This window comes from Coccinella septempunctata, chromosome 1 (assembly GCF_907165205.1).
Source record: "Coccinella septempunctata chromosome 1, icCocSept1.1, whole genome shotgun sequence".
In the NCBI taxonomy this organism is placed as follows: Eukaryota; Metazoa; Arthropoda; class Insecta; order Coleoptera; family Coccinellidae; genus Coccinella; species Coccinella septempunctata.
The window spans coordinates 13958008-13980143 of NC_058189.1; the positions used below are offsets into that span (position 1 = coordinate 13958008).

The window sequence follows — 22136 nt, forward strand, 5'->3', positions numbered from 1 at the left end:
ATTGGGCCGAGGACTGTACCCTGGGGTACACCCCACTTAACCACTGCCTCATTACTCAATGCATTATTGATCTTTGTCTGCTGTATCCTTCCTGACAAATAACACTCAAACAACTTAAGTGCTACGCCTCTTATACCTATGTTCTGAAGCTTTTTCAATAGTTCCCTGTGGCAAACGGTGTCAAATGCCTTCTTCAGGTCAACGAACACACAGAGAATTTTCTTACCGTTGTCAACACCACCATATAGACTCTCCATGAGGACATTCAGTGCATCCGCAGTTGACCTTCCCTGCCTAAAGCCAAACTGCAACTCAGAGAGAATCCTGAACTTATCCAGGTACTTTACTAACCCCGAGTACTTTTTCGAACAACTTCGCGAGCACAGATATGGTAGAAATCGGTCTATAGTTACCTGGGTCGCTTTTATGACCTCCTTTGTGGATTGGAGTTATCAATGAGATCTTGAAATGGTGGGGAACAAAACCCTCCGATAAACAGTTCTGATGGATATCGAGAGAGCTTTTGAAAGAGTATGACACGAAGATCTACAATATGAAAAAAGCAGGATATTCGACCAAGCTATGCAAGATTATAAGGAACTATCTGAGGAATAGAAACTTTTATGTGAAGATAGATGGAGCAACCTCTCAAACCAGACAATTGGACCTCTGCTTTACGTAATATAAGTTCATGATATCCCAAAGAATGCTAGAAATATGCTCACCTTGTACGCAGATGACACAGGAATAGCGTTCAGACATCGACGCCCAGAGATCATACACCAGAGACTGCAGGAAGCCATAGATGAATTACTCAAATAGTGCATCAAATGGAAAATCCAAATCAATGGAAGAAAGACTCAAGCAATATTACTGCAAAAGAGAAGATTAAGGATGGAAGAAAACCTTGAAGTTGATGGAGAATTGAGGTTGAATGGAAAAATGAAGCAACATACCTAGGAGTGACGCTTGACAGAGGACTTACATGGAAAAACCACATCAAATGTGCAGTTGATAAAACAAAAGCCGCAATGAGTAAACTTTATCCACTCATAGGCAGAAGAAGTCATATGAATAAGAACATCAAGTTGACGATGATTAAAACTATTGCGCGACCACAACTCACATATGGATCGGCGGCATGGGGCTTCGCAGCCAAGACCCAGGCCACTGAGAATAAACTCCTTAGAATTGCGATGGATGTACCCTAGTTTGTTAGGAACAAACAAATCTACAAGGACTTGGAATGGGAACCAGTTACAGAATTTATGAAGAGAAAGGGCGGAAAGGATATTCGACAAAGCCAAATAACATCCAAATGAGGAACTACGAAGATTAGTCGACTACGATCCAACGGAAGAAGCTAGAAGGTCAAGAACCTACCACCGAAGACCGAGAGATCAGTTAAGGATTTAAATGTAACCAAAGAAGAGCTTAACCTATAAAAGCTATAGGCAGCATACAACTATCAACACGACTATGATCGTGTGAGAGTCCAGAAACCATAAGAGTCAACTGGTTAATAGGCAAAATGCCCGGAACCTATGAAGAAGCAGTTAAGGGTTTTTAGTGGGTCTCGAGCTCAGAGAGTGAGAATCCCCACACTGTTCCCCCTCAGGAGAGGGTGTGTTCGACTGTCTTGCAGATTTTCCCTCTGCTACACCAAAAAAAAAAATAATAATAAAAATAGCATAGTTTATATTGAAAAAAAAGGAAAGTTACCACTATATCACTGGAGTGGCGGTCTGAAAAAAACCTTTGACTACGCCACTGTATTCTACATGAAAAAGTGTCTGTAGAATGTAACATTTTCGATATCACTGATACTTTACGAAATGGAGGCACCAGTACGACTAGCCGAAAGATGAGTTTTCACTTATAACTTGAAAACAAAAGAAGATAGAGGGATGCGGTTTTGACCATTAACAATCTTTTGAAAATCGAGGTCGGAAACGTGCCATCAATTTTTCCCTAGCTCTCACGGTTACAGAGCTGTCATTCAATCGCATCGAATTTTGCCCACCCTGTACATTAATTTGTCAGGTTTTCTAACTTTTCTACCATATCTAGAAATTAATGAAGACTGTGTACTATCCTACCGACTCCGCCATGTTATATACTTTTAACACATTCAAACAACGTCTAGTACCCAACTGAACTTTATTCTTCTTAATTAATCCAGGTGGTTATCACCCCCCTCGAGGAGATGCGTAGGAGAGCAATCTTATTAAAATATAATACCCCCAAAATCCTCCATAATGAAGATCTAGATATTCCGATATCTAACCAAACTACTTTCTTATGTAAAGAATCCTCAAATTTCATGTCAAATTAGCGAAAATCTAATTAACAGCAAATCAAGTTTATTTTGACCCACTACTAGCTTATTTACATACCTGAATTTAACAGGCTCATTTTTCTTTCATTTTAACCAAAAGGTTTCAAATTTCCAGATTTTGTTAGAAATGCTTTCGAGAATGATAATTTAAAAACCTATTTAAGACATATTCATCTTTCGTTTGACCTTTTTCGTAGCGGTTCGCTTACAGCGATTTTCCAACCCTCTTAATCAAATGAGTTTTTCCTCCTAGCCCCCTCCTCGGTGCTTACGAAATTAATATATGTAAACCGATGAGGATTGTGCAGTTTATTTTGGCTAGCGGTTTTGATCATCTCGCGCAGATCCGTTCCTGGTAAAATCCCAAATAATTTCAATTTTACACAAGGCCATGTTTATGTTTATGAGTATCGAACACTAGCAGGTGGTAGGTTTTCCAAAAGGGCCACTTTGAGAAATAATATCCTCAAGGTTCAAAATACAGTCGTATTGCTGTATTCTGGATGGATTTCAAGAGTTGCAATGAATGTTTGAGTATTGAACTGAAAACATAGAATTGATACAATATTCTATGAATAAAATAATCTGATCTGACCAGAAAAATTTCCTGACTTTATTGATTGTCATTAAATTTTTTCATCGAGTTAAATCAATTAATTTCCAATATTCCAGAAAGAGCTTGCAAACAAACAAGAGGGTACGAATTTTTCAAATATTTTTCGGTTTTCCATTTGAGATATGTACACTTAGTTTCAAATAATGAATCAGATACTGGTAAGATACATCGACCTGATAAGAAGAAGCAAATCATTAAGTGTTGAAAACTGGTATACATTTTTGAAGATAGAAAATTATCAACAGTTGAGACATTGTGTTTCACTAATTGGTACGAAATATCTCCGAGTCTCAATAATCTTTGAACAGAAAGCAAGATTGGAGGATATGGATCCATTGATTCATTCACATAAGCAGGTAACAGGATGGATCCAATTACAGGGAATCGCTACAAGTATTTAACAAAAAAAAAAATCAATCGAATCACTAATATACTCACTTATACGCCTTATCGAAATCAACAATACAAAATCCAGGTAAACAAATATATATACAATTTTGTATTAGGATAATATTGACGTCTAAGGATATATGTAGAAGATCCCTTCGACTACCACTGAAATTAATATAGGGTATTCGAGGTAAATCAAAACATTAGTTGACTTTGCGGTACAAAAAATATTTAATACATTAATTATTAATAATTTAATCATTACTCTTCTGTCTTTCAGCCGTATCATGTTATTTGAATCTTGTATCATAAGATGTCCCAGATAAGTCCCATTGTCCCATTTGGAAACCTTTTCAAAAGTAGTCAAGAATGTAGATTAACTTCCCGACGTCTTCGACGAAACCAAATCACCAGAAGCGTTCAAAAGCCTCTAAGGGTAGACACAGTCAGAAACCGATCTTGTGCAGGAATTGTAGATCTTGGGCGTCAACTTCTGGATCTTACGGTCGCGTTTCCAGTGTCTCGATATCGATGGGCTACCCGGAAAAATACGCTTCCACTAATCTGAAAGAAATTCACAAAACCTGTCTGATTACGTCCCGCGTCGATCATACCAATACCAATTCATCCGCACTAAGGCCCGATTGTAGAGTTCAGGTTTAAGACGAGTTCAACCTGACAAGATTAAACGGAAATTTCAAAATTGCTCAACTTAAAAACTGAACTGCACAACCGGGTCTAATGGCAATATGAACCGTTTCATTAAACGAGATTTATTCCTTAAACACCTAAGATTTTATGCTTAAACGTCGTTTTAGAGCTTAAGCTTTGTTCAATCAAACGGTGCATACGGCCATAAGTTTACTTCTAGGCATAATTGCAAAACAAATTTTCAGATTTTGAATCAAAGTTGATTGTATGAACGTAAAACAATAACTGATCTAAAATTCTTAGAGAAGCAAAGGAAAAGAACTTGCCCGAAACTGAAAAAAATATTGAACGAGGAACGAAAAAACCGTTCATATAAAGAGCAAGTCTTTGACTCGTACAAATATTTTAACAGTAGATTCTTAAGGTCAAAAGAAAGTACTTTTTACTCCCGTTACCGAGAATGAATCTACAAAAAGACTCAAAAACAAAACGATCGGTGCGATCAAACTTATAATTTCTTAGGGCTACTTGCGACTGTATACCCTCCTGTGACTGAAGAGACCCAACCGTGACCTACAGATCCTTCCACACTCCGGGCATGGATATTCACCAACCAAATCTGGCCGCCGCTGTATTCTTCTCGAGTCTCCATTAGATATAACAGTGGACCAAAGACCTCCACTGTGATCTGTTGTTGATCTGTTGCTAGTTGTTCCCAATTATGATTGGCATTAACGGATTTCGGGGATTAATGCAGTATATCCTTAAACTGCTTATACTGGCCTCCTGGTTTCCGAGCTCCCTTTGTGAATTCGCACAGAGCTATTTTGGGGAGTCTTGTGTCTTACATCCTCAGAATATGGCCGCTCCATCTGAGTCGGGCCCTCGTTACTTGAGTCTCAATTGTTATACAACTCGCGCGCTGCAACACTTATGCATTTGAAACTTTGTGGAACCATCTGAGGTGCATTATTTGTCTTAGATGACGTTGTTGCGTTTGTTCAAGCTGTTTAATGTGAAGCCTGTAGGGCGTTCAGCTTTCGCTTCCGTAAAGAAGCGTTGGAAGAACAGCTGCTTTGTGAACAGCTGTCTTGGTCTTCAAGAGGTCGTGATTTGAAAACACTCTGCCTTCAGCCTCCAGAATGCCCGTGATGCCGAATTGATGCGGTTGTGTATTTTCGTGTCAGGTTAGACCTAGTATTTATAAAGCTTCCCAAGTATTTGTACTGCTCGACCTATTCTAGAGTTTCATTCTCCAAGCTGATATCTGTTTGAAGGCTTTATAGCTGACTCACCAGGATTTTGGTTTTGTCAATATTGAGTCTAAGGCCTAAAGCTTCGAATATATGTTTATAGGTGTCCAACATTATCTGTAGATCCTCTAAGCTGCTAGCGAAAATTGCGCAGTCGTCTGCATATTGAAGTTCCGTGATAAACATTGTACGGGTTCTTGCTCTGAGGTGCCTCAGGTTAAACAAGGCCCATCAAATCTTAATCTTAATCCAACACCTCTTACAGACATACTCATGTCAGCAATTATCGAGAAAGCTATGGCGAAAATATTGAACAGTAAAGGCGCCAACACGGCAGATAATTCTGTCAATATTATGATATTGTTGTGGGAGTGAAAATTATACTGGTCCGCAAAAGATAAGGAAGTTCAGAAATTTTATGGCCGTTTCAAAATTACCCGATTCTTGTCCACCCAACGTACAGGGTGCAACTTTTTCAATTCAACGAGAGAGGAAAATGCATGGCACATTACTGTCGTCTTTTTTTGAGAAACTAATAATGCCATCAACTGCATTCCTCTATCTTCAAGTTATACGTCAAAATTTAAATTTCAACTTTGGTCATTATCTCCGTTTCTGTTTAAGCTAAGATGTTGAAATTGAAACATTATACACAGACACTTTTTTTGATAGCAATCCAGTGGCGTACTACGATTTTTTTCAACAGGTATATTTGCTGAGCTATAACATAAAGATGTGTTTTTTATTATGAAAACAGTAGTTCAAAATGACAGAAGGACTGAAGGTATGATATATTCCTGAAATGGGAAAAATGGCGATTCGTTCTAAGTCATTTTTAACTACTGTACGTTGACAAGAATCTTTTGAAACGGTCAAAAATTTCTGAACTACCTTATCTTTTGTGGACCAGTATAATTTTCATTCCAACAACAATATCATATTGCCAGAATTATCTACCTTGTTTCCAAATGTACGCTCACGCAACAGCGTACAATGTGGTAGATTCAACACCGTCAACATGATGTCGGGATCCGATTCAAAAAATAAAAACAACAACCAAGATCACAATAGGATTTTTCGGTCGTGCCAGACGATATAAACATATTTTAATTACACAATTTGGCAACCAGACGGGACGATGTTACATCCTTCGGTATATGTTATGGTGTATGGGCATACTGCCAATGTCCCAATTATACAGTCTGCAAGTTGTGAAATAAATGGCTGCCGCATACCGAGTCGGAAATAAGTTGATTCGATATTTGCAGGTCTACCGCGAACTGGAAATATTTCCGATAGACAATCATTGTCTGAGCATCTTAGATATATACGTCAATGATCTTTTTTTAGGTATCGCCATTCTTGAATTTCCATGTACTTCAAAATTATAGGTATTATATATTTAGGATAAATGTCCATCGAAGCCGATGTGTATGTATTACCGGCAATGTGTATAAGTCAGGCATTCTATTCAATGCCTAGACAATGTATAGAATGCCTGGGTCTTCTAGGCAATGTATGAAATAATACAATTGAGATTGCCCATTTCATACTTTACCTAGGCATTGTTTACAATTTCTAGGTATTATATAGATTGCCTGCTGAACTGTCGAGAATGTATGAAATGGAATGATTCAGGTATGAATTCATTATCTTTTCAGAATGAATATGTACAGAGTGGGCACAATTCGTTGACTACTGAGGGGATCTCGAGAACTAGGTATAAGAGCTATAGAAGGAAACAGATGACACATTTCCTAGCTCTTTTTCAGAGAAACAAAGACTGGTGAAAACCGTAGCCTCCTACTATTCTTCGTTTTTAATTCTCAAGCCCGTTTGCAACAGCCGAGAATTCTCTAGAGAATTCTCGCGCCGTGAATTATTTAACGTTACATACGCACGTGCATACGCACTTTCGGTAGAATTCTCTGTTCAGTTGCATACAAAATAACCTCTGCCGTTTTCTTGCGAGAATTTTGTAGAGAATTCTCGGCTGTTCCAAACGGGCTTTAGCAAAAAAAGAGATTTTGACGATTTAGAAAAGTTCTCGTAACTTTTATGTCTTTGAAGTTATAAATCTGAAACTTGAACCTTCTTAGGCAGTATTTATACGTAGAATCTACTGATAACAGATTTGTTCCAATCCATAAATAACAAATTCAATGAAAGTTTGCATTTAAAAAAACGAAAGTTCGTCTAATGATTCGAAAAGAAAAAATATTTTGAGCTCGTCTTTGGATTCTACGTAAAAGAGTGCCTGTAGAAGGTTCAAGTTTCAGATCTGCAACTTCAAAGACAAACAAGTTATGAGAACTTATCGAAATCGTCAAAATCTCATTTTCTGCTAATAAATCATAAACAAAGAATCGTAGATAGCTACGCTTTTCACCATTCTTTGTTTCTCTGAAAAAGAGCTCGGCAATGTGTCATCCGTTTTCTCTTTTAGTTCTCGCGATCTCCTCAGTAAACAACGAATTTCCCCAACCCTGTAACTATTCATTATGTTTTGTAATATGTAATTGATATTATTTTATAATTGAAACATACATTTTTTTTTCTGTTCCTCTTTTGATGGAGGTCTGAAGAGATAGAGAGATATTTGAAAAGCCATTCTAAACAAAAATTATTAAGTTTTCAGATCCTGGATGATATGTTTAATATTTACTTTTTATTTAAAATTAAAATCAGAGACGCTCGTTGATCGGCTGTCATTTCAATGAATTCGCAACGAACGAATGCGCTCCTTAAATCCTCAACGTCTTGCCTCATCAATGCGATCTTACATTGCGTGCTAGGCGTTAGATATTCTAGGCGATGTATGAAATGAATAATATTTCATACATTACCTGCCTTTTTCAGGCATTCTATACAATGCCTAGGCATTGTACCTAAATGAAGAGAGAAGGGAAGTTGCATCTAACACCTCATATAGTCAGTCAAAGGTTGAACAATAAAAAGTAAACACAAATTTTATTTATTTATTTATTTATTCAACTATTCGGCATCGACAGCTTAGGTCATTAGCCGAAAGAGTGGTTAACTCATTGCAAATCAGTTACAGAAGTGATAATTAGATAAACGACATCACATATACAACGTGTCCCAAAATTCAACGATAAGCCGGCGCCGTAGGGTGTACATGGTCGTGACTACTTCAGAAAAAACAAGAGAAAAAATCCAGCTCACTTTGTTATTTAATTACAAAATAACTTAGAAATTCTTCGAAAACTAACGCCCTTCATGACATTTTAAATTACCACGGCCACAATTTTTCAAAAATTTTTGTGAATTTTTTTGTATCGGCAACTTAAGTAGTACTGCTGCCCACCACGATTCCTAAATCTCCTAGAATACTTATAGTTTTTACACAAAAAATAATCAAAATATGTTTTTCTCATAAAATTTTGAAAGATTTTTCCGTTCAGCCCCTTTTCCCTCATTGTTTTGTTAAAAAAAGTATGGAAACAATGGCGGCAAGTTTTTTTAAAAATTTACAAAACTAACCAAGATTCCAAAATAGTATAATAATCCAAGAAAAATAGTCGCAGAAAAAATATACGTACCATTTCTTAGAAGGACTAAATTACTTAATTGTTCTCGTTCATAGTGACAATTTTTATTATGTGCCGAAAAGAGATTGTGTTAAGTCATTTCTTGGAATTTCAATGGGGTACGTGTGTTGTTGATGAAATTCAGAAATAAAAGAGAGAAAATATAGCGAGAGATACACCTTAGAGAAGGATGTTCTTTGTTCAATAACAATAGCACTGATAAAGAAGTTCCTATTCTCGGCAAAGTCAGTACCAATCTCAGAACATAGAAACATGGAATGGAAAATAACCATTCCAAAGACTGGAGTGAGATAGTTGCTTAGTGTTGCCAATCAAAATTGAGACAGTTGACTCGGACATCATTGTAACATCAATTTTCAGTACGAATAGATGAGACAAGACGAATCCCAATATCAATTCAAGGTTAACCTATGGACGGGCATATTAAATGGACAAGTGATTGGGCCCTTTGAGTTGCAAGGAAACTTAGATGGAGATAGTTATTTGAACTTTTTACAAAATGATTTGCAAATATTATTAGAAGACGTCCCCTTAAGTGATTTACAAAACATGTGGTTTCAAAATGATGGTTGCCCAGCACACTACGCCTGTCCTGTACGAGAATACTGGAATCAGGAGTATCCAGGGCGTTGGATCGGCAGACTTGGCCCTATCTTATGGCCACCCCGTTCACTCGACCTAAACCCCCTGGACTTTTTCTATTGGGGTTGTCTCAAGGACAGGATCTATGCGACACCCATCACGACATTCGACGAACTTCGGCAAAAAATCTGTCAAGCTGGGGCTCATATCAGTGAAAAAAGATATACACGAAGCATTAAAAGATCATTTCTAAGGCGATGTCATGCGTGTATTGATGCTGGTGGCAAGCAATTTGAACATTTTTTGTGAGGTTTATTATCAAATAAATAAATAAATACCATCTTTCAATTAATTCAACAACAAAAACCCATTTTCGGCACATAGTTGGTTACTACCAACAAGAGCCATTAAGAAATTTCATTATTGTTTCTACTAATATGGATCTTTCTGCGACTATTTTTCTTGGATTATTATACTATTTTGGAATCTTGGTTAGTTGTGTAAATTTTTAAAAAAACTTGCCGCCATAGTTTCCATACTTTTTTAACAAAACAATGAGGGAAAGTGGGCTGAACGGAAAAATCTTTCAAAATTTTATGGGAAAAACATATTTTGATTATTTTATGTGTAAAAACTATAGGTATTCTGGGAGTTTTAGGAGTTGTGGTGGGCAGCAGTACTACTTAAGTTCCCGATACAAAAAGAACAGAAATTTTTGGAAAATTGTGGCCGTGGTAACTCAAAAAATTATGAAGGGTGTTAATTTTCTAAGAATTTCATAATTTATTTTGTAATTAAATAAAAAATTTAGCTGGATTTTTTTCTTATTTTTTCTGAAGTAGTCATGACCGTGTCCACCCTACGGCGCGGGCTTATCGTTGAATTTTGGGACACGTTGTATATATATATATATATAAAGAAGATTAGGTACTTAAATTTAAACAAATATAAATAGGATATATAAGTATACGCCCGCAATATACATATACACACATCTGTATAAAAGTTACACACAAATAAACATCACATAACATCTTTATATATATGTATATATAAATAATAAAATAGATAAATCATAAAATAAATAAATCGAGAAATAAATAATAGATATATGATTTAATATATAAAATACAACAATTATTGAATGGGCATTTCGCCATTTCAATAATATCACATCCCACACACTTATCCTCATACACACACATTATAATATTATTCAAATCAAGTTGTATAAGTTTATTTCCTTCAGGAACTTAATCGTGTTCTCAATTTCCCTATGCGAAGAGAGATTATCTCTCAGTTCCGGTCTAATATGGCAGTCTGTTCTAGCCAGACTATAGGAGGACCGAGAGGAGGACATTCCAGCAACAAGTGTACCACTGACACTATCTGTCAGTGTCAGTCTAATTTGACCAAAAACAACAGACTTCGGTAACAAATATATTTAGTCTAACGTTTCGCCCTACTACTCTGGGCTTTTAAACAGACAAACAGAATACACTATAGTTTAGAAGGATAGCACAATGGCTACAAGGGCAATAAAGGAGGTTACAACAACATGCATAAGTTCCTTTTTTTGCTCCTATCAAAGTGGAAAATTAAAATGAAGCAAGTGTCAGATACAGAAAACAACTTACGACAAACATTAGCGTTATTATGTTTACATGTGCACATCATTATTATAATTTGTTTTTCTTTTTATTATAATATTATTCAATTATTTGTACATCATTGGAATAAACTTGTATATGGATTTGATACTCGATTTGATATGGATGTGAAATCTGTTCTTGAATTTAAGTTATTATCAGAAATGGTGATGTATAAAGATTCCTGCACCTAACCCTATATATAAAGTTGCTAGCACATAAAATACAGTGAACTCTCGATAAGTCGAACTCTTCGATAGGTCGAACTGTTTCTCCATTCCCGATTCCTGCGTATCTTACCCTATGTAATTTCATCTCAATGAGTCGAACAGAGTTCTTGGGACTAGAGAGTCTATAGATGAGTCGAACTGCTGGAAGGGCTTCGCGAAAATCTCCACCTCTATGAGTCGTACTCCTGACCACCATCGCCTCAATGAGTCGAACTATTTGATCTAACGAATGAAAGAGAAGGCATGGGATGAAGTGAGCCCTCGAACAATTCAAAATTGTTTTTCTGCATGTGGATTCGACGTGATTTCCACCGATGAATCAGACACAGCGCTGGAAAATCCAGAAGAAGTAGAGGTTGATGGATGGGATGCTGAATCCTTTCATCTGTAATTGATGTGGATGTAAATTTCAACGAATTTGTGGAGGTGGATTGTGATCTACCGGTATGCTTTCCACCTACAGATGAAAATATCGTACGTGAAGTCTTACAAAGGGAAGAAGAAGACGATGCAGGTTTCGACAATTCGAAGGACCCTGAAATTGAACCACCTACACCGACAATAGTTCAAGAAGCTAGACAAGCTATCGACAGGATTAAATGTTTTCTGGAGAGTTCTGAAGATATTGAATCCAACATTTTCAAGAAACTCAATGAAATCTTGGATCGTTTCTAAATTGAAAAAAAAACGTTTCAAACAAATGAAAATAATTGCTTTTTTAAAACCCATATGAATTTTATGAATGAGATTATTAGAATATGTACGATGTATACATATTTATCATTGAAAATGTAAAAATATATGCTTGGCTCTTATTGCCTAACGATGATCATTATTAACTCGAACGTTTGGTGAGCCGAACTATAGATAAGTCGAACAGTTTTTTGTGGTCCCTGGGAGTTCGACTTATCGAGAGTCCACTGTATTCTTTTTTTCATCAAATTGAAGCAGACAGACAGAGAGAATATTATGAGTGCCAGCAGCGTTATACAGTGTGTACATAAAGTATGGAATATATTAATTTTCTCGCATTGGGATTTAAAACAAAAAAATTCTGGAACACGTCGATCTACTTTTTAAGAGGGGCACGTTTTAGGCATATTATCTTCCCTCTAGCATCACCTCCTGAGCGGGGGTGAGTGCCACCCCTAGTTTTTGTAATGGGAAAGGGGGTTGAGTGATACCTCATTTTAAAGGTCTCTTGTTCCAGATTGTAGCCCTAGAGTTTGAAGTTGCTGGTATTATCTTTGTTAACATGAGAGCTTGCCAAAATTCCTTATTTCATTATTTTTCTTAAGGTGTCATATTAACAGAAATTACAGTAGCAACTTCAAACTCTAGAGTTATTATATAATTACCCACTCACATAATAAACAATTACTCACTTTACTTAATTAAATATTCAAACTGAAACCCTCCTTGTGCCCGACAGTATCCCAAACGATCGACAAATTCCTGTTGGGCCATGCTTATAGTTTGGCAACTGATATTATTACATTCGATTCGAATTTTAGTTTTTAAGTCCGCAATTGTTCCAGGGTATGTTTTATAAACAACATTTTTCAATTTCTGCTAATATGACAGCTTGAGGAAACTTAAAATTACGAACAAGCTGTCATGTTAACATTATAACACTAGCAATTTCAAACTCTAGGGTTATAATCTGGAGCGAGGGACCTTCCTTCCCATTACAAAAACTTGGGGTGGCACTCACCACCTCTCAGGAGGTGAAGCTAGAGGCAAGATAATGTGCCTAAAATGTGCTACTCTTAAAAAGTAGGTCGACGTGTTCCAGCATTTTTTGTTTTTAATCCGAGTGCGAGAAGTCACCTTATGCAACTAATCAGACACACCCAGATGTACTAAACCATTCATTTTTCAGCCATATATACAGTCTGGGCAAAATTCGTTGTCTACTGAGGGGATCTCGAGAACTATAGCAGCTAAAAGGAAACGGATGACATATTCTCTAGCTCTTTTTTCCTGAGTAATGCAAATCTAAAAACAGAACCGCCCTATCATTTTTAGATTTTGAATTATAAACAAAAATTGAGATTTTGACGATTCCGAAAAGTTCTCATAACTTTTTTGTCTTTGAAGTCGCAAATCTGAAACTTTTACCTTCCTAGGCACTTTCATACGTAGAATCTACCGACAAAAGATTTTTTTTCAATTCAGAAATAACAAATTCAATAAAAGTTTGCATTTGAAAAAATGAAAGTTCACCTAATGATTCGAAATGAAAAAATATTTTGAGGTCATCGGTGGATTCTACGTAAAAAGTGCTTGTAGAAGGTTTAAGTTTGAGATTTGTAACTAAGACAAAAAATATATGTGGAAACCAATCCAATAGAGGTGGTTCAATTAATTGTTCCAATAATTAAGTATATCTTCGTGTATTTTGTTGGCTACGTGGAACAAAGAGCTCTTTGTTCCACGTAGCCAACAAAATAGACTGAGACAAAAAAGTTATAAGAATTCTACGAAATTGTCAAACTCAAAAACGTATCGTAGGAGGCTGTGGTTTTCACCATTCTTTGTTTCTCCGAATATGAGCATGGAAATTTGTCCTCCGTTTTCTTCAAGCTGCTATAGTTCTCGAGATCCTCTCAGTAGACAACGAATTTTGTCCACCCTGTACACATTGGTTAGGTGCAGAGACTGTGATCCATGTAGTTTTTACTTACCCCAGACCTCTCAATATCTGAAAAAAGATTATATCAACATGAATCTTGTACATCATATAATTTAAGTATTCAGATTCTTTAAACCAATGTTAAATACTGTGAAAATTTCATCCGGTATCATTCATAATAGACCATACATAATATGTTTCGTTGAAATAAGGTTTTGAAGGAGCTTCAAAAAATATAGAAATATACCCAGTAAATTTTAATTCACGCACCGAAAGAACACGTGTTTTTAATATAGTTTTCTAAAAAATAATTTTATTCCGTGAGTGGTTTACTCAGTTTATAAACTAAAAATGAATGAACTGTTGAAATCTCCGATATTTTCTCGAATCTCTAAATAATCGAATGAAAAAAGGCTTCTAAGGTATAGCATACAAATAATTGAACTATCCGAAAGTTCAACCATGTTGGATGAAAACGCTTAGGAACTTAATTAAACAATCTTCATCGTTGATCCTTTTCGGATTCGGAACGCCCGTCTAAACTGGAAATAACGAGCCAGAATGGCAGGATCAAGGATGGCTTAGAAGACGTAATTGATTGTTAGAGACGTTCCGGCTCTAGGAATAAGGAAAAATTGTTTTCTCTCCGGTTCGTTGCAAATCGTTCAGCAATTAGAGATCAAATACAAGGATGCCTTGATGTCTAGTTCCTAAACCTATTTCCATGGATACCGTAAAATGGGGTGATGTTGATAGGTTCTTCAAGTTTAAATTGGATTTTGTTGTGTAGATAATATAAGAGAAAAACGTTTATGAGACTTTTTTTAAATTACTCAAGGAATCTCCTCCTTTCGTTTATACCTCCAATTTAGGAACACCCTTTATTATACATTCTATGAGTTTATTAGTACGAATTTCAAATTCTGTTGAAAAAGTTTGCACGACTCTGAACAAAGATCGTTGCTACATTCTTGAACAGAATCTGACGAATTCAGCTATTTGATAATAAAGAAGTAAAACCAAGGAGAGAAGCAGGATATAAATTATTTCCGTAATGGAGTTGAATTCAATACAACTTTTTCTCTTTGTTGAAGAAACTCAATAGAGAGAAAAACTAATCAGTGTACTTCATTCAAAAATACGAACAATGAAAGTGCAGTTATCCTGCAGGCAACAATTACATCCTCGTGTAAATCGAAAAAGAATCGAAAGTAAACAATGACAAACAAGCCGATATGGAAGTGAACTAATGATGAATGGCCGTAAACAGAATCATTTTGGAAGTTTGAATAACTGATTGAATTAAGGAATCTTTTCGTATTCGAATTCGTATTCCCTTCTGACGAAAATGATATGTTTTTATGAAATATCTTTGAAACGTCACATTTTGAAAAAAAAATTTCAACCGTTTCCCAGAAAAAATTATAACAAGTACTTAGAAACGAAAAATAAAAATGGGTATTTAAAATTTAAAGCGTTTCGTTTCTATTCCACAAGTTGGCAACATCGACTGAAATATGCGTTGATAATAAAGGACAACATACACCATCTCGATAAGATAGACAAAGATGGCTGTCTATGAAGTCTGCGACGAACGAGGAAGGTCGTAAAATTTTATGGGATTTTCATGGCCGGTTGCTGTTGATTCTCGCTAGTGAGTAGGCGCCTTAAGCCTAGTTCTCAGAGCTTCGTAGTGTCGCCAGCGACAATCCCCACTCCTTCCTACATTCTCACATGACGTGTTGTGTTCTCCGCTGTCATAAACAGCTGATTGTCAAATACGATTGAAAAATTCTATTCTATTTTGAATTTACATTACATATATCTTTTCAAAAATGAATTTTCGAATTGCTCACACCATAATGTCCGAAGTAAACATGGTGTTCGAACTAAAATTGTGGTTAAATTGTGTAAAATTTACATTAGTACAGAGGCCATGAAAGTATTCAATAACTTGGGCAAGTCAAGCAGTATTTTGGGAGGAAATGAAGAATTATGCCATCCTCTTGCATATTTTGGCCGAAGAAATAGAGAAAGTATAAGATAAGAAGTTTTACTCAAATGACTCGAGACAAGAGACGAATAAAATTATTGGATGCTATTGAAAGAGCTATTCAAATATATGGGTTATATTCTATCCTCATTATATTTATGCTGTATATTTTTCTACTGGATATAATTTTATACTGTTTCTATTTTTGAACCAATTATATTTTCATATTGTTTCTGTTTTATATTTATAGTAAATACACCTTTTGTATAGAACAGTGCATCTATTCGAGATTATTTAATACAACCACATTACAACATATTATGTATATACATTTTAAAAAACTATTCGATCCATGTGTAAATTGCTTGTACAAGCGCTGCTGAACGAATGGTCAGGAACAATGGTCAGCCCAACACTTTCCGCATGGATCGGATCCAATGTATTTCACAATCCTCATAGCAGCATTTTATCATAAAATGGTCATTATTCCCTTCTTTACATGTACACCTATTCATCTGTACTGACCCTTTTGTGAAAAACTTCTCACAGAATATTTTGTTTCAAACAGCAAAACCCAGATATAATGCGAGCATTTGTCGGCTGATAAGCGCTTAGATGCTTTCATTTGCTGATGTGTTTAAAAACTGGTTGTGAAAACTAGAAAAACCACAACATCATCATATTCCATCAGGACTGTAACCTCGTATATCTCTTGCTCAAATGGCATATGGATCAAAACCTCCAATCTTGTTTATTTTGTGGGAGTAACGTTCAGCTACTTTTTGATTTGTTTTGGGAATTTCAATGAAATAGGCACTTTTTGTATTCACTGAAAGAAAATTGGAATTTAATTCAGGAAATCTTGACATATTTCTCATTTCAAAACGTGAAATTAGCTTACTTTTCATATATCTATTACGGATTGGCCAAATGAACATTCATGGAGTATATAGCAGTGAACTCCCATGGTTCATTAGGAAGTTAAATACCTATCTGCCGCAGTGGTCTAGTGAATCCACCTTCTTCTCCTTATTTTATTTCGCCTTTCGCCACGAATATAAAGCTGTATACTTGTAGAAAAACTCCATTCTGAAATAAACAATAAATATGAAATGAAAGAATATTTTCTTTTTCCGTGATAATTATCATTGGTGTTTCATATATTTACCTGAACTTAGATGGAAAATATACCATGATTAAAAAATACTGAAAAGAATATCTAAAATCAAAAACAACTGTTTTTGCGGCTGACAGATAGGTTATATTTACTTGTGATTGTCGCAGAAATTCGAGGTGTAGTTGGAATATTTCAACTATAAAAGGGGCGTGTCGCGACACTTCTCGACAACCAGAAATGAAAAGGAAGGGGTCAGGGGAAGTTTTGTTTACATGCTCTGATTGGCTGGAGAACTGTCGCTGGCGACACTACGAAGCTCTGAGAACTAGGCTTTATGCTGGCTGTAAGGCAACAGCTGTTATTTCATAAACAAGCCATTGTTATTTTCTAGTAGGCGCTGTTGCCAAATCGTAAACTAGAAACGAAGCGATTTAAATTTGAAATCCTCATATTTGAAAAAAGATTTCAAATAGTTTCCGCGGTGGATTTGAAAAATTAATGAATGAAACTCATAAATATTCAGTTTAATCTTGCATATTATGCTGTGATTGCTGTGATAACCCAAAGTGAGGAGAATTCCCCATTATTGAAATCCCAAAAGGTGACTTACCTTGATGTATGCAAACTTTTAATACTGAAGTCTATGGTAGAAGCAGCATCACATTCAATTGACAAAGTTATTGAATTGGTCAGTATTTCTTGGTCATTGTGGATCTTAAAAATAAGGGTGGGTTTATGGCGAGATTTATGGAGCCTTTCTATGAACTAAGATTTATAACCGAGTTTATAACTAACCTGCCCTATTGGCAGATTGCGATCACGTAATTTCCTCAGTTATTAGAAAGGCCTGCACATTGCACAACATGATTTATAATAAGCTTAAGAAGGAATTATACCTTGAGACTATTCAGATGCGGTTGAAGGGAACTTATATCTTTTTCCGATTTCCTTTACCCAATACAGGGATGGAAAATAACGAGAAAATAATGTATTTAGTTGATGTTGCCAGAACGTGCAAATTTCCACTGATGAAAGAAAAATCAATAGGTATACTACACACAATACACAAAAAGAGAATGGAGATTTTCTATTTCGAAGATTCTGCTGGTTTACTATGCATTTTATTTGATTATTTTTGGTGTAAAATTCTTGAAATGGATGAAGTCTCGGTGCACAGCCTTTTTCATTTGTTTTCCGGAAAATTGTGGAAAATCATTTTCTTTTTCGTTTACGAATGTAATATGGTTGGCTTTGCCCAATGACTTACCTTTTTCATTGAATATCTCTGAAAACAATATATAAATAGGATGTTTGTACCGAGAGGAAAATGATATTAAGATTTGAAATAGATTTTAACTCGGATTTTAATGAAGATTACTGAAATTATAAGATGCCACAGATACTGTAATCGTTACAAGCAGCTTGAAAGCGATGATCAAGTTGTTATACGCCTGTAATCCCAACAATGTGTTCGTGTTCGTGTCTCGGATCGTGTGCTCTGGCACATTTTGTATTGCGAAAAAAATAAATATCCCGTTATACCAGTAATCTATATCCAACCGTACGCCACTGGACCAAGCCTTCGGTTATTTCCGCCAAACAGTCTTCTGAGTAGAAACAGTCTGTCAACTTCACACCGGTAGCGAAACCGCAGGTTTGAAGTGGTAGCTCATAATAGGGAATACTCCTTCTGACGAAAATGATGTATTTTTTATGATATATCTTTGAAACGTCACATTTTGAAATAACCATTTCAACCATTTCCCAAACAAAATTATTTTAAGCACTTAAAAATGAAAATGGGTATTTGAAATTTAAAGCGTTTCATTTCGATTGCACAAGTTGGCAACGTCGACTGAAATATGCCTTGATAATAAAGGACAACAAGTGCATTATCTTGATGAGATAGACAAAGATGGCTGTCTATGAAGTCTGCGACGAACGAGGAAGGTCGTAACATTTTATGGGATTTTTATGGCCGGTTGCAGTTGAAGCTCGCCAGTAAGTACGCGCCTGTAAATCAACAGCTGTTATCTTATAAACAAGCAGATCGGACATTGTTCTTTTCATTGTCTAGTTGGCGCTGTTGCCAAATCGTAAACTCGAAACCAAGCGATTTAAATTTTAAAACCCCATATTTGAAGAATGATTTTGAATAGTTTCCGCGGTGCATTTGAAAAAATCATGAATGAAACTCATAATTATTCAGTTTAAAAGTGCATATGCTGTGATAACCCAAATTGAGGAGAATTCTCGGGAGTATTCCCCACGAGATTCCCCACTTGAAGTTTTGTTTTTTCGATGAACCTCTCACATTATGTAGAACTCGCCGAGTGCAACTCAGAACTCTTCTGACGTTAATTTTTGCCTCTATTTTAGCCCACATACGAGATGTTAGTTTTTTTAATTTCTGACCTTAGTATTTATAGTTCATAAAAGAAAAGTTTCTTCAATAAAAATCTTTCGACCTTTTTTCTTATTTTACAGAACTTTTTCCAAAAATGATAAAAACTCTAGAAATCTTCCTTATTTATAGAAATTATAGCATTTCTAACAAAAGAATTGAAAATCAAGAGGAAAATCCGAGGGAAAAACATTTTAAATGAAATTTAGGGGTTGGAACTATCACTCTGGAGAGTTTGCACCTAATAATAAAATATCATTTGAGAATTTCAAGTTGCTCTGACCTCTGACCGGTTTTCCGAAAATGTACAACTCAACAAATACGACATTTCTTTTCGCAGTTATTTTAAGTTTAATGTAAACACTCAAAATTGCTCATATTGTTGTAGGATGTTGTTGGTTGTGGGTTCAATATCCATTCATAATTATCGGTCTACAACTACTATTTCCGTTAAATACACCATTGTGATGCGAGGGTGACTTCAAAGGGGATGGCAGGTATTCAGTAACGTGGGCGAGCATGAAACAAGCTATTATGAAACCCGACATCCTCTTTACGAGTCTGACTTTGGGACATTGAACACAATTCATTAATCGATTATTAATTCCATCGCTCAATAATTTTTTTTAATCCCCAGAGAAACGAAACGTTGACTCCTGGGGCATTTCATTGCTTTGTGCATGTGGAGAATTCATGAGGGAGTTCTTACGAAAGACCAAGTTTATCGAGAAAACAAAAATAGATGGCACTCATTCACGGACCTACATCACTAACAGAAAACAGAGCATCATAAAAACGTTAGAATACGGTTATGTTGAGAAATCACTCAGCTATCACTAGATGTGGGGGACTTTAATTGAATAGATTTAATGCCCATTGTAAACAAGGTAGGTACGCCCTACTCACAGCTAAAATATAAATAACGCTGTACATTCATCATCATCATCATCCTGTGGCTATTAAAGTACGGAGGTTAACACCCCTACAGAGAGTGGAAATCGTCACAGATAACACTCACCTCAATATTTTGTTAGGTGTAAACACTTTGATTCACAACTGGGTTAACAGAGTCATAGGTTCATAAGTCTAATTTGCTCAATTGTGACCATTATTATCTAACCGGTAGTTCACTGCTCTTTCTCTGATAGTTCCTAGTAACACAAATAATATTTGTTTACAATTTTCAATATCTGACGCGCAAACACTATTGAAAGCAAAGTTTGACATCGACAACACACGGATCCCCTGAACTCACGCACGATACGGCATAGTGTCAGCGTATTCGACATCCATTGAATTTTTCAATAAGGTGGAGTTAGTGACGGTCATTTGCAGAACTAATATAAATAGAGAAATCTATTGTTTGCCACCTGGCGACGAGAAGCGGAACAAACAGAGTGGATAAAAAACCGCATACTGTAAGAAGAGATCCTGTGAAAAGTATTAAGAAATTTATAACACTTTATTTTTTTCAATTCAATTCAAGATATTTTACTTCTTCGTTTTAACGTTTACCACTTCGATGAAAATAGTATAAATAGATTGTGTGGAAGATACTGACAACTTTAGTGTCTAGTTATCTAATGGAACTCAATGAAATATGGTGGATGCGCGATTTGTGAACGCGTTCGGAAAGAGACATTTTTATTGTGAAGCATGTAGATAATACCCTACAGGACACAGGTACTTTATATTTCTGATTCCATTTGATGCAAACATTAAGTATGAAATACAGAACGAGTTGAGTGATAATCCCTATTCTCATAAAACTACACTGCGCAAAAAAATTAACGCACCTTCTGAAAAATCTCAAATTTAATGAAGGTTAACTCTACATTGACTTTATAACTTATTTTTTATGTTCTCTCGGGAAGGTTTCGAACGAAACAAGACGCATTAAATGGAAGAAAAATTCAGGATTTCACCGAATCTTATGTGAAAGAAGATAAATGAACAATTTTCAAAATACCGAAATGCTGATAAGTGATTCAATACTTGGTATGTTCTAAGGTTCATACTCAAAATGAGTGATCTTAAAATGTTCTGATCTAATCCTTCCCAGATTTCTCCGAGTTGGATTCCTAAGTCATAAAGAGAAGCTGGATGATTTTCTGAACTTCTCAGCCTTCTATTGAGGTTGTCCCAAACCTACTCAATCGGATTGAGATCTAGACTTCTTGCTGGCCATTCCATTCGAGAGACTTCAACCTCTTCAAGGTACGCCTTAACGATGCGCGCACGATGGGGTCTGGCATTATCGTCCATAAAATACCATGAAATTTTCACCAATCTATGGGACAAATGGCACTACATGCTCTTCAAAAATGTTCCTTATATACTTATCAGCATTCATAGCTCCATTATCAACGACCACTAGGTCTGTGCGAGCAGTCATAGATATTCCACCCCATACCATAATCGATCCTCCCCCGAAACCAGTAGTATTCAGGAAATTGGCCTCTTCCCAATGGATATGCTCTCTCTCAAAATTCAAACGCGCCCTTCGATGGGCTGAGGTAAGAGCTATGCCTCTTGCCGCGACACGAGGCCTTAAATCATATTCTCTGAGGCGATTTCTTATTGTCTGAGTGCCAATTTGCACCTCATGAGTTTGCTCAAGCTGAATGTGAAGGAGGCGAGCGGTTGCAAACCGTTGTCTCAACGAAGAAACTCTCAAGTAACGTTCTTGAATGGCAGTTGTTACCC

At 36.0% G+C, this 22136-nt stretch overlaps 1 protein-coding gene across 2 annotated transcripts in view; it reads right to left on the reverse strand.

Annotated features, from left to right (window-relative positions):
- Positions 1-20721, reverse strand: part of LOC123309630 (SNF-related serine/threonine-protein kinase) — a 111076-nt gene extending 90355 nt beyond the window's left edge. Inside the window, exon 1 of one of the 2 annotated variants that reach the window (XM_044892837.1) lies at positions 20449-20721. The gene's annotated coding sequence lies outside the window, so the exon portion shown is untranslated. The remainder of the gene's footprint in view (positions 1-20448) is intronic. The other variant, XM_044892831.1, reaches the window with a different exon arrangement.
- Between the last annotated feature and the right edge of the window lie 1415 nt (positions 20722-22136).